Source organism: Bos mutus, chromosome X (assembly GCF_027580195.1).
Source record: "Bos mutus isolate GX-2022 chromosome X, NWIPB_WYAK_1.1, whole genome shotgun sequence".
Classification (NCBI taxonomy): Eukaryota; Metazoa; Chordata; class Mammalia; order Artiodactyla; family Bovidae; genus Bos; species Bos mutus.
Genome location: NC_091646.1, coordinates 14243371 through 14256299, shown reverse-complemented (window position 1 = coordinate 14256299; position 12929 = coordinate 14243371).

Genomic DNA, 12929 nt, shown 5'->3' with positions numbered 1-12929 from the left:
GATTCAAAGAGAGGAGAGGGCAATCAAGCCAGTGATCTCACTCCCAAGTGAAAATGGGTACTGAAGATTGTGTTCTTAAAGCTACAAAATTGATAACAAATACCACAAAGCAAAGATTAAAACTCTAGAGTAGAAGTTAGATTCTCAAAAATACAATATTAAAAAAAAGAATAAAGTCACAAAAATTGTAAAATATACATATGAAGCTTGCTTTAAAAATAGAGTCCTTTTTTCAGGGTAATTGTAGGTTATAAAAATGAAAATTAAAGGAATAATAGAGGACTTAAATTTAAAAATTAAAAAAAATGATAATAGTAAAATTATCTAAAAAAAAAAATTATCTAGGAATTTCTCTGGAGCTGTTGTGGACAGTGTGGGGTCAGTTCATTTTCAGATAGTTCCTTGATCCCTCTCATGCTTCTTCTCAAGATTTGTAGGCCCCTTCCTATGTAGTCATTGCTAACTACAGGGTTTTAATCTGGTGCACCTGTTACTTCCAATGTGGTTCCCTCTGTTTATTTTAGCTTCTTCTGTTTGCTGGTCTCTTCAGTGTCTAATTTCCGCCCTGACACAATGGGGCAATGGTGGTCACATTTTTAGGCTCACTTGTTCAATCGTGATGTGGGGAGGGAGGAACACTGCAAACAAATATTATTGGTGTGTGTGGGGAGTGCTCGCAGTGTTTCAGCCAAACTGGATTTGTCCCATTCACAGCGTGTATACTTTCATGGTCTATACTTCTCAGGCTCTAGGTTGCTCTGCCAGGAACTGTCTGAAGCAGGCCCTGGGTTGCCTGCACTTCCCAGGTCTAAGTCACTCAGGTTCACATTCTTGTGTACTCTACAAATGTGCAGACTCAGTTGGGCCTGCGTTTTGTGCCCTTCCCAGGTCCGAGCAGCTCAGGTGACCAGGTGCTTGGTGAGCACAGTCACCCCCAGGTGGGAGAGTCCATCTTATTGCCCCCCGCCCCAATTCCAGCTGCTCGGTTTTCTGGGTGTACAACAGGCGTGCCTTCTCAGGTGTGCTGTGTGTCTCTTCTGGAGGGCTAATCTCTGGCTGTGACCCTCCCAGCAGATGTCAACCATCCAGAATCCCAAGAACTCTTGGTTAGCAACGGAGCCTGCTTGCAGTTCTGTAGAGGATGCCTCTCTGGGGCCGCAAGTGCCCCTTTCTGGCTCTGGCTGCCCCTGCCTGCCTGTCTCCAGTGGGGCATGGGCCGGTCCACAGCAGGCTAGCTCTGCTCAGTTCTTTGTTCTATGAGCGGGCCTGGCAGTGTCAGGATAGGGCTTTCTGCCGGATAGTTCTCTTTCTCTCTCTCTCTTTCTTTTTCTTTCTCTCTAGCTATCCCACAGTGTGAGTTGCTATCTCACATTAGTTCCCTTAGATTGCCCTTGGGGCATTCAGGCCCAGTCCTTACCCTAAGCAATGCACCCTGCACCTCCCTGTTCAGCCCCCGCTTGCTAGTGGTGGATCTGAGGGTCTGTGCTGCTTCTTTGCTGGGAATTGCCTTTAGGCACGTAATCTGTGGGTTTTATTTATTTATTTTTCCTTCTAGTTATGTTGCCCTCTGAGATTCCAAGACTCGCCACAGACCCGCTGGTGAGAGTGTTTCCTGATGTTTGGAAACTTCTCTCTTTTTAAAGACTCCCTTCCCAGGATGGATCTCTTTCCCTACCTCTTTTGTCTCTCTTTTCATCTTTTATATATTTTGTCCTATCTCTTTTTGAAGAGAATTGGCTGCCTTTCTGGGTGCCTGATGTCCTCTGCCAGCATTCAGAAGTTGTTTTGTGAAATTTGCTCAGCATTCAAATGCTCTTTTGATGAATTTGTGGGGGAGAAAGTGGTCTCCCCATGCTATTCCTCCTCCATCTTAGGACTTCCCCCCCAAATGTGCTTTTTGGTACACAGCCATGCTTGGGAACTATCCTAGTATACAATGAGAACTGATATTGTAGGAGGAAACAACAAACCACCTATTCGTTCTGCCCCATTAGACAGATGAGAGCTAAGACAGCACCTGAGGGCTCCATGGTTGGGGAGTGAGGCAGTGTCTAGACCATATCTGACTGGAGTGGTGCCTTCAAGAACTTAAGGTGTCAAAGAGTTTGAAAGACACAGAGAGAATCAAAATCAATAAATTCAAAAACTATAGGTAGAGTATATATTTTAAAAGCCAAAAATAACTATTGGGGGCTGAAAGTCAAGATTTGAGGGGCAGAGGGAATAAGAGTAAAAGTCAGAAGACAGAACAGGAAAGATGGCAGGAAAAGTAGGAGAAATTCCCAATTTTGTGTACCTGGCATTGTATTGCCTAGTTAACTGTCTTGTCTCAAAGTACCATGAAAGTGTAAATCTCTGTGATTAAAAGCCAGGCGCCTTTCTTGCTACCATGCTTTATAAGGGCTTCCCCAGTGGCTCAGTGTTAAAGAATCTTCCTGGTTTAATTTCTGGTTTGGGAAGATAACCTGGAGGAGGAAATGGCAAACAACTCCAATATTCTTGCCTGGAAAATTCCATGGACAGAGGAGCCTGGCACTCTATAGTCCATGGGGTCGTAAAGAGTCAGACACGACTGAACATGTATGCAAAGTTAAGTGTAATTATTCACAACCTACAATTCAGGAAACAGTACACAGCTACTTAACAGAAGTGCCCGAACTGAAATCCACGAGTACTCATTTTGCAGAGCAATAATGGTTTTGGTGACATGGTTTAGTATTTTTTATGTTGTTGGTTTTATCTTAATATAGAAATGGGTCACATTTATTGAACAGTCACTAGCTCCTAGACCTTTGTATACTAAATGCTTCCTATGCAATAACTCATATAATTCCCATAACAGCTTTTTGTGGTAGTTATTGTCCCTGCTTTTCAGATGTGGAAACAAGTGGGGTGTCAATGATAAATTGGAGAGCCAAGACTCAGGCCTAGAGTTGTCTGGCTTTAGACTTCATTCTCTAGAGATAACTCAAATTTAATCTGCTTTCTAGTACACAGAGAGCAAGGATGACAACAAAAATTTCCTTGACATTTTAATTCAAACTTCCACATCCTCACTTTCCCACCTGGAGATAATATACTTAATGGTAAAGGTAGTAGTGAAACTGTGAGATTATCTCCTTGATTGGATATTATCTTGAAATAAAGATAAGATTAATGGTTTTTACCTTCAAGCTATATAATGAGCCATTCATATAAATATAAGTAATTAAATTTTAGATTCTTAAACTTCACTGAAGCTAGATATATGACACTGGAAGGATGTCTTTTCCTATAAGTAAGCCTCTCCCTGCATATTTATAACTTGGAAATGCCTACACTTCCACTAAGTTTTGCCAGATTAGAAATGATAATTTTCAAGGTCCTTTCCTATAAGGCATCACATGGAATCATTCGATATCTTTCTAGGCTTAGAGAGACTAGTCATTACATTTTTACTTAATAGATATGAAATCCAAAACTCAGGTAAAGTTAAATAAATTAAGCAAAAAAAAAAATCAGATAAAAGTCATACTAATTAGGGCCAGAAATGGTGTTAAAGTTCAGTGTTTTGGCTTTTCATCTTAAGCTTTCTCCCAGGTAAAAGAATCAGTGATGGAGAGATGTAAATCAATTTTTATGATAATTAAAGACAATTTAAATGATCACATACCAAAAATTAGACATTTCTGCATTTCTGAAATTTAATATTATAATTCTTTATATTGGCCTTCTAACATTTACCAGATGAATAACCAAGTTTAAGAGTCTTTGATTACATAGCTTTTGTCAATATGGTGATACATATTTATACTTATGGGGCATTATGCATTGAGTTTGCAGACTGTATATTTGTTAATACTAACTAATAAACCACTATTGACTGTTTCTTCTTTGATATTATTATTTTGTTGATGATAATACATAGCAAATTTGTTTGACCATATGGCAGGTGGGAGATTTTTGCTGTCACCATTGGAGCAAAGAAGATTTATAGTTGAATGTACTTTTTTAGCATAGCAGAAATTATATTTTCAGATCCTTTAAATGAGTGAATTTTGAGCTGTAGATATGGGAAATACTATATTTATAACTGTGTAAATGTGATCAATACTAACACAATATGGTACTGCTTTTTTTTGCAAAATAAAATTAGGTTGATATTCAAGCCCAAAAGTAAACATATTAATTCTCATTTGACATTTTTTACCTAAGAACCTTAAGATGTAAATAGATACATTCATATAAAAATACAAAAATATTTTATGTAAAATTCTATCATATGAAAAATACTAGTGGCATAGTTACAGTTTAGAATTCCCTAATTTAGAATGTGTGATTTTAAAAAAGAAATCAACTCTTTAAATTTCAACATTTAAACATGTAACGTCTTAATAAGAGAAATAAATGTTTAACATTTAAATTCTATACCATATGTGGTGGAAAACTCAATGCAGTAACATGAACACATCTCTCAAGCATATGCAGGCTTTAATCCATTTCAGTGCTGCAGTTATGAAAATTTCTTTCCTGGTCACAGATGTATCAGAAGTAGAAACAACAGGTTAACTAATACAACCATGCCTGAAATTAAGTATATGCTCATATTTAAAACAGAAGTCACTAACTTATGCTCCTGAAATTGATGAATACTCATTCTGTGGTGATACAACATAAGATTAACTGTTAGGACTTCAAGCTAAAAATGGCAATTATGTGCATTTATCTATTTTCCTTCCTAGAAGACCAATAAATTAATAAGAAAGGATTTTTTTTTAAATGACAACAGCAAATGAAATGGGAAGGGAATCAAGAAAAAGAAGTGATTCAACAAATATCTAGAAGATGGTAAGCAGATAAAGGACTGATGACACAAAGCAGAGGAAGCCATAGCCTAGAAAATATGCAGAGGACCTATATTCAATGAGAAAACCTGTCTGCCAAGTTCAATTCCTGACAAAATTAGGACATAGAAATCCAGGTACAAAGGATATGATCTGTGGTATTTGTATCTGAAAACAAGAGAATTAAAAAGTATGAGGAACAGATGCACCCAACATGCAGAAAGATTCATTTATTTTTTTCTATTGTTTTTCTATTCTGTATGTCATTAATTTTTGGAATCTAATCATTATTTTCTTCTTCCATCTGTTTGCTTTAGGCTTATTCTTTCTTTTCCACTGTCTTAAGGTGAAAAATTACAATAATGATTCGAGATGTTACAGTTTTGAAAATATAGGCCTTTACAGCTACAAATTTCCCTCTATGTACTGCTTTAGAGGCACTCTATAAAATTTAGTATGCTGTGTATTTTCATTCATCTCCAAGAACTAATTTCCTTTTGCTTTCCTTCTTTGGCTGACTGGTTCCTGAAGAGTGTGCTGTTCTATTTCCATATATTGATTACTGTTTCAAATTTCTTTTTGTTATTAAATCGCAATTTCAATAAATTAGAGTGGGCAGAGGACATACATTGTTAGCATTATTAGCCATTTAAATTTGTTAAGTTTTGTTTTATGGCAAAAGCATGGTCTATCCTGAAGAATGTTTCATGTTCACTCAAGAATAATGACCTTTTTGCTGTTATGTAGTAGACCGTTCTATGTATCTATGTCAAGTTGGCTTATCTAGGTCTTTTTTGGCTTTGGAAAAGACCCTGATGCTGGGACAGATTGAAGACAAAAGGAGAAGTGGGCAGCGGAGGGTGCGATGGTTGGATGGCATCATCGACTCAATAGATAAATTTGAGCAAACTCTAGAAGATAGTGAAGGACAGGGGAGCCCGGCATGCTCTAGTCCATGGGATCACAAAGGGTCAGACACGACTTTGTGACCTAACTGGCTGTTAGGTCATTACCCATTAATGAAAATAGAGTCCTGAAGTCTTCAACTATTATTGTTGAATCATCTACCTTACACTTTATTTCTGTCAGTTTTGTTTCATGTATTCTACGTTTCTGTTTTTAGATGTGTATGTGATTAAAACTGTCATACCTGTCACATGGAATCATTTTTTATGTTATTACAAAATGTCCTTATCTCTAATAATATTCCTTTTAAAGCATACTGTTTTTGGTATCAGTATAAACATTACAGGTTTCTTGTGGTTCTAAGTTTTCTCCTATTTTATAATGTAGGAGTTTCACAGATTTGAATTTTACATTTAGGTCTGTGATCCATTTTGAGTACATTTGCATGTAAGATCTATGTCTAGCTTAACTTCTTTGCCTGTGAATGTCTTATGTTTGCTCCATTGTATTATTTTTACTCCTTTGTCAAAGATCAGTTCAGTTCAGTCATTCAGTCATGTCCAACTCTTTGCGACCCCATGAACCACAGAACGCCAGGCATCCCTGTCCATCACCAACTCCCAAAGTCCACCCAAACCCATGTCCATTGACTCAGTGATGCCATCCAACCATCTTATCCTCTGTAGTCCCCTTCTCCTCCTGCTCTCAATCTTTCCCAGCATTAGGGTCTTTTCAAATGAGTCAGCTCTTCTCATCAGGTTGCCAAAATATTGGAGTTTCAGCTTCAATATCAGTCCTACCAATGAACAACCAGGACTGATCTCCTTCAGGATGGACTGGTTGGATTTCCTTGCAGTCCAAGGGACTCTCAAGAGTCTTCTTCAATACCACAGTTCAAAAGCAGAAATTTTTCAGCACTCAGCTTTCTTTATAGTCCAACTCTCACATCCATACATGACCACTGGAAAAACCATAGCCTTGACTAGATGGACCTTTGTTGACGAAGTAATGTCTCTGCTTTTTAATATGCTGTCTAGGGTGGTTATAACTTTCCTTTCAAGGAGTAACCGTCTTTTAATTTCATGGCTGTAATCACCATCTGCAGTGATTTTGGAGCTCAGAAAAAAGTCAGCCACTGTTTCCACTGTTTCCCCATCTATTTCCCATGAAGTGAAGGAACCAGATGCCATGATCTTCGTTTTCTGAATGTTGAGCTTTAAGCCAACTGTTTCACTCTTCTCTTTCACTTTCATCAAGAGGCTTTTTAGTTCCTCTTAACTTTCTGCCATAAGGGTTGTGTCATCTGCATATTTGAGGTTATTGATATTTCTCCCAGCAATCTTGATTCCAGCTTGTGCTTCTTCCAGCCCAGCGTTTCTTATGATGTACTCTGCATATCAGTTAAATAAGTAGGGTGACAATATACAGCCTTGATATACTCCTTTTCCTATCTGGAACCAGTCTGTTTTTCCATGTCCAGTTCTAACTGTTGTTCCTGACCTTCATACAGGTTTCTCAAGAGGCAGGTCAGGTGGTCTGGTATTCTCATCTCTTTCAGAATTTTCCACAGTTATTGCGATCCACACGGTCAAAGGCTTTGGCATAGTTGACAAAGCAAAAATAGATGTTTTTCTGGAACTCTCTTGCTTTTTTGATGGTCCAGAGGATGTTGGCAGTTTGATCTCTGGTTCCTCTGCCTTTTCTAAAACCAGCTTGAACATCTGGAAGTTCCCGTTTCACGTATTGCTGAAGCTTGGCTTGGAGAATTTTGAGCATTATTTTAATAGAGTGTGAGATGAGTGCAATTGTGCGGTAGTTTGAGCATTTTTTGGCATTGCCTTTCTTTGGGATTGGAATGAAAACTGACCTTTTCCAGTCCTGTGGCCACTGCTGAGTTTTCCAAATTTTCTGACATATTGAGTGCAGCACTTTCATAGCATCATCTTTCAGGATTTGAAATGGCTCAACTGGAATTCTATCACCTCCACTAGCTTTGTTCGTAGTGATGCTTTCTAAGGCCCATTTGACTTCACATTCCAGGATGTCTGGCTCTAGGTGAGTGATCACACCATCGTGATTATCTGGGTCTTGAAAACCTTTTTTGTATATTTCTTCTGTGTATTGCCACCTCTTCTTAATATCGTCTGCTTCTGTTAGGTCCCTAACATTTCTGTCTTTATTGTGCCCATCTTTGCATGAAATGGTCCCTTTGTATCTTTAATTTTCTTGAAGAGATCTTAAGTCTTTCCCATTCTATTGTTTTCCTCTATTTCTTTGCATTGATTGCTGAGGAAAGCTTTCTTATATCTCCTTGTTAATCTTTGGAACTCTGCATTCAAATGGGTGTATCTTTTATTTTCTCCTTTGCTTTTCTCTTCCCTTTTTTTCACAGCTATATGTAAGGCCTCCTCAGACAGCCATTTTGCTTTTTTGCATTTCTTTTTCTTGGGGATGGTCTTTTTTTTTAGTTTTTTTTTTTAATATAAATGTATTTATTTTAATTGGAGGCTAATTACTTTGTAATATTGCATTGGTTTTGCCATACATCAACATGAATCCACCATGTGTGTACATGTGTTCCCCATCCTGATCCCCGCTCCCACCTCCCTCCCCATACCATCCCTCTGGGTTATCCCAGTGTACCAGCCCTGAGCATGCTGTATCATACATCTAACCTGGACTGGTGATCTTAATTCCTGTCTCCTGTACAATGTCACGAACCTCCATCCATAGTGCATCAGGCACTCTATCAGATCTAGTCCCTTAAATCTATTTCTTACTTCCACTATATAGTCATAAGGGATTTGATTTAGGTCATATCTGAATGGTTTAGTGGTTTTCTCCACTTTATTCAACTTCAGTCTGAATTTGGCAATAAAAAGTTCATGATCTGAGCCACAGTCAGCTCCCAGTCTTGTCAAACATCAGTTGACTATATTTATGTGGGTCTATATCTGGGCTCTCTATTCTGTTTCACTGATCTATTTGTCTATTCTTCTGCCAATACCACACTGTCTCGACAGATTTCTGTAAGTCTTAACTCAGGTAATGTCTGTCCTACAACTTTGTTTTTCTTCAGTGCTCTGTTTGAATACCTTAGAATAGACTTTTGAATCAGTTTGCTGACATCCACAAAATCATTTACTGGGATGTTGACTGAGATTGCATTGACTTTTTGAATCAAATTGGAAATAATTGAAATCTTGACAATATTGGGTCTTCCTATCCATAAACATTGAATATCTCTCAATTTAAAAAAAGTGACTGACTAGCTGATACTAGCATTGTATCTGCAACCAGCCATAATTACTTAGTTCCAAAAAGGTTTTATTTTAATATAAAATCAAGTCTTTCACATTTTCTACATATTGAATGGATTATAATGTCATCTGTGAACAGTTTTATTTCTTCCTTTGCAATCTGTATATATTTTATTCCCTTTTCTTGTCATATTGAATTTGCTAGAACTTTTAGTACAGTGTTGAAAAAGTGAGGTAAGATGAGACTAATGTAGCACGTTAATTTATTTAATTTTTTATTTTTTAATAAAATTTATTTATTTTAATTGGAGGCTAATTACTTTACAATATTGTATTGGTTTTGCCATACATCAACATGAATCTAGCACGGGTGTACACGTTTCCTCATCCTGAACCCCCCTCCCACATCCTTCCCCATACCATCCCTCTGGGTCATCCCAGTGCACCAGCCCCAAGCACCCTGTGTCATGCATGGAGCCTGGACTGGTGATTTGTTTCATATATGATATTATACATGTTTCAATGCCATTCTCCCAAATCATCTCACCCTCTCCCTCTCCCACAGAGTCCAAAAGACTGTTCTATACATCTATGCCTCTTTTGCTGTCTCGCATACAGGGTTATCGCTACCATCCTTCTAAATTCCATATATATGCGTTAGTATACTGTATTGGTGTTTTTCTTTCTGGCTTACTTTACTCTGTATAATAGGCTCCAGTTTCATCCACCTCCTTAGAACTGATTCAAATGTATTATTTTTAATGGCTGAGTAATACTCCATTGTGTATATGTACCACAGCTTTCTTATCCATTCGTCTGCTGATGCTCATCTAGGTTGCTTCCATGTCCTGGCTATTATAAACAGTGCTGCGATGAACATTGGGGTACACGTGCCTCTTTCAATTCTGGCTTCCTCGGTGTGTATGGCCAGCAGTGGGATTGCTGGGTCATATGGCAGTTCTCTTTTTAGGTTTTTAAGGAATCTCCACACTGTTCTCCATAGTGGCTATACTAGTTTGCATTCCCACCAACAGTGTAAGAGGTTTCCCTTGTCTGCACATCCTCTCCAGCATTTATTGCTTGTAGATTTTTGGATAGCAGCCATTCTGATTGGTGTGAGATGGTACCTCATTGTGGCTTTGATTTGCTTTTCTCTGATAATGAGTGATGTTGAGCATCTTTTCATGTGTTTGTTAGCCATCTGTATGTCTTCTTTGGGGAAATGTCTGTTTAGTTCTTTGTCCCATTTTTTGATTGGGTCATTTATTTTTCTGGGATTGAGGTGCAGGTGTTGCTTGTGTATTTTTGAGATTAATTCTTTGTTAGTTGTTTCTTTTGCTATTATTTTCTCCCATTCTGAAGGCTGTCTCTCCACCTTGCTTATAGTTTCCTTTGTTTTGCAGAAACTTTTAAGTTTAATTAGGTCCCATTTGTTTATTTTTCTTTTATTTTCAATATTCTAGGAGGTGGGTCATAGAGGATCCTGCTGTGATTTATGTCGGAGAGTGTTTTGCCTATATTCTCCTCTAGGAGTTTTATAGTTTCTGGTCTTACATTTAGATCTTTAATCCATTTTGAGTTTATTTTTGTGTATGGTGTTAGAAAGTGTTCTAGTTTCACAAGTGGTTGACCAGATTTCCCAGCACCACTTGTTAAAGAGATTGTCTTTAATCCATTGTATATTCTTGCCTCCTTTGTCAAAGATAAGGTGTCCATAAGTGTGTGGGTTTATCTCTAGGCTTCCTATTTTGTTTCATTGATCTATATTTGTGTCTTTGTGCCAGTACCATACTCTCTTGATGACTGTGGCTTTGTAATAGAGCCTGAAGTCAGGCAGGTTGATTCCTCCAGTTCCATTCTTCTTTCTCAAGATTGCTTTGGCTAATCAAGGTTTTTTGTATTTCCATACAAATTGTGAAATTATTTGTTTTAGCTCTGTGAAAAATACTGTTGGTAGCTTGATAGGGATTGCATTGAATCTATAGATTGCTTTGGGTAGTATACTCATTTTCACTATATTGATTCTTCTGATCCATGAACACGGTATATTTCTCCATCTATTAGTGCCCTCTTTGATTTCTTTCACCAGTGTTTTATAGTTATATATAGGTCTTTAGTTTCTTTAGGTAGATATACTCCTAAGTATTTTATTCTTTTCATTGCAATGGTGAATGAAATTGTTTCCTTAATTTCTCTTTCTGTTTTCTCATTATTAGCGTATAGGAATGCAAGGGATTTCTTTGTGTCAATTTTATATCCTGCAACTTTACTATATTCATTGATTAGCTCTAGTAATTTCTGGTGGAGTCTTCAGGGTTTTCTATGTAGAGGATCATGCCATCTGCAAACAGTGAGAGTTTTCCTTCTTCTTTTCCATTTTGGATTCCTTTTATTTCTTTTCCTGCTCTGATTGTTGTGGCCAAAACTTCCAAAATTATGTTGAATAGTAATGATGAAAATGGGCACCCTTGTCCTGTGCCTGACTTTAGGGGAAATGCTTTCAATTTTTCATCATTGAGGATAATGCTTGCTGTGGGCTTGTCATATATAGCTTTTACTATGTTGAGGTATGTTCCTTCTATTCTTCCTTTCTGGATGGGTTTTGATCATAAATGGATATTGAATTTTGTCAAAGGCTTTCTCTGCATCTATTGAGATAATCATATGGCTTTTATTTTTCAATTTTTTAATGTGGTGTATTACATTGTTTGATTTGTGGATATTGAATAATCCTTGCATCCCTGGAATAAAGCCCACTTGGTCATGATGTATGATCTTTGTAATGTGTTGTTGGATTCTGATTGCTAGAATTTTGTTAAGGCTTTTTGTATGTATGTTCATCAGTGATATTGGCCTGTAGTTTTCTTTCTTTCTTTCTTTTTTTTGTGGCATCTTTTTCCGGTTTTGGTATTAGGGTGATGGTGGCCTCATAGAATGACTTTGGAAGTTTACCTTCCTCTGCAATTTTCTGGAAGAGTTTGAGCAGGATAGGTGTTAGCTCTTCTCTAAAGTTTTGGTAGAATTCAGCTGTGAAGTCGTCTGGACCTGGGCTTTTGTTTGCTGGAAGATTTTTATTACAGTTTCCATTTCTGTGCTTGTGATGAGTCTGTTAAGATTTTCTATTTCTTCCTGGTTCAGTTTTGGAAAGTTGTACTTTTCTAAGAATTTGTCCATTCTTCCAAGTTGTCCATTTTATTGGCATATAATTGCTGATAGTAGTCTCTTATGATTCTTTGTATTTCTGTGTTGTCTGTTGTGATCTCTCCATTTTCATTTCTAATTTTACTGATTTGATTTTTCTCCCTTGGTTTCTTGATGAGTCTGGCTAATGGTTTGTCAATTTTATTTATCTTCTCAAAGAACCAGCTTTTGGTTTTGTTGATTTTTGCTATGGTCTCTTTTGTTTCTTTTGCATTTATTTTTGCCCTAATTTTTAGATTTCTTTCCTTCTACTAACCCTGGGGTTCTTCATTTCTTCCTTTTCTAGTTGCTTTGGGTGTAGAGTTAGGTTATTTAATTGCCTTTTTTCTTCTTTCTTGAGGTATGCTGTATTGCTATGAACTTTCCCCTTGGCATTGCGTTTACAGTTTCCAACAGGTTTTGGGTTGTTGTGTTTTCATTTTGATTCATTTCTATGCATTTTGGTTTCTTTTTTGATTTCTTCTGTGATTCGTTGGTTATTCAGCAACGTGTTGTTCAGCCTCCATATGTTGGAATTTTTAATAGTTTTTCTCCTGTAATTAAGATCTTACTGCATTGTAGTCAGAAAAGATACTTGGAATGATTTCCATTTTTTGAATTTATCAAGGTTAGATTTATGGCCCAGGATGTGATCTATCTTGGAGAAAGTTCTGTGTGCACTTGAGAAAAAGGTGAAATTCATTGTTTTGGGGTGAAATGTCCTATAGATATCAATTAGGTCTAACTGTTCTATTGTATC